This window comes from Cebus imitator, unplaced genomic scaffold (genome assembly GCF_001604975.1).
Source record: "Cebus imitator isolate Cc_AM_T3 unplaced genomic scaffold, Cebus_imitator-1.0 Scaffold2, whole genome shotgun sequence".
NCBI classification, from domain to species: Eukaryota; Metazoa; Chordata; class Mammalia; order Primates; family Cebidae; genus Cebus; species Cebus imitator.
Window position 1 is genome coordinate 4,931,505 of NW_016107317.1, and position 1,746 is coordinate 4,933,250.

Sequence of the window (1,746 nt, forward strand, 5' to 3'; positions counted from 1 at the left end):
GCAATTGTGTAATCATCTGTTATGAGGGTTTAAGTACTTGATGAAATTTAATGAAACGTTATGACATTATTTTCTGTCCTTTAATCAGCAAGATTTCTATTTCTTGAGCATTATTTTAGAGAATAGGCTAATGAAATACTACAACCTCCCATAAATGAATGAGTTTGCTGTAAAAAGAATATAAAAGCAACAATAAATTCATGAATCAGCTATTGAAAATTCTATATGTAAAAAAGAATCCCATACATCTTTTGTAACATGAAAATTTCTTTACTGATAATTGTGTTCCTAAGTTAGCTAAGCAAGATAATGAAGCTGTTGTTATAAATGTAATATTTTTTATCCTTTTGATGAAGAAAATATTGTTGTTTTATAAGATATAATTATAATTTGATTAATAAATTTAATCAGCATTTTAATACCTTTTCATTAAAACTAGAAAAATAGGTTTTTGAAATAATTTTGTTTACTTATATATCACAGGAGGACATTTTACACCAACAATTTTTACATCAAACATGTCTTACGTTAGGAATAATAACGACCAGAATTCATTTGTTTTTTATCATCAGTACTATTGATCTTTTGGGCCATAATTTGTTGTGAGGAGCGCTCCTGCACATTATAAAGTGTTTAGCAGCATACATAAGCTCTAACTGCTAGAAGCCAGTAGCACTTTGCCAGTTGTGATAACCAAAAGTATCTTGACATTGCCAAAAGCCCTCTGAAAGACAAAATTAATCCCAGTTCAGCACTGTACTAACCATAAGTGATAAACAAAATTTTACATATTTCATGTTGAAAGAAGCCAATAATATAATAAAATATATAAAATATTTTATGAGGTTATTGTTTGTTATAAATTTGTTTAAGTTCCTTATAGATGATAGATAGTAGATCTTCATCAGATGCAGTTTGCAGAAATTTTCTCCCAACTGTAGGTTGTCTGTTTATTCTGCTGATAGTGTATTTTGCTATGCAAAAATTGTCCAGTTTTATTAGATCCCACTCATCAATTTTTGCTGTTGTTCAATTGCTTTTGGTATCGTCATCATGAAATCTTTCCACAGGCCTACATACTGAATGGTATTGCCTAGGTTGTCTTCCAGGGTTTTCATAGATTGGGGTTTTACATTTAAGTCTTTAAACCATCTTGAGTTAATTTTTGTATATAGTATAAGGAAGCAGTCCAGTTTCAATCTTCTGCATATGGCTAGCCAGTTATCTTGGTGCCATTTATTGAATAGGGAATCCTTTCCTCATTGCTTATTTTTGTCAGGTTTTGATCTTTGTTGAAGATCAGATAGTTGTAGGTGTGCAGTCTTATTTTTGGGTTCTCTATTCTATTCCATTGGTCTATGTGCCTGTTTTTGTACCAGTACCATGCTGTTTTGGTTACCGTAGCCCTGTAGTATAGTTTGAAGTCAGGTAACATGATACTTCCAGCTTTGTTTTTTGCTTAGGATTGCCTTGTATATTCAGGCTCATTTTTGGTTCCATAGGAATTTTAAAACAGCTTTTTGTAGTTCTGTGAAGAATGTCAATGGTAGTTTTAATGGGAATAGCATTGCATCTATACTACTTTGGATGGTATGGCCATTTTAATTATATTATTCTTATCCATGAGCATGGAATGTTTTTCCATTTCTTTGTGTCATCTCTTATTTCTTTGAACAGTGGTTTTTAGCTCTACTTGTAGAGATCTTTTGCCTCCCCAGTTAGCTGTATATATATATTTTATTTATT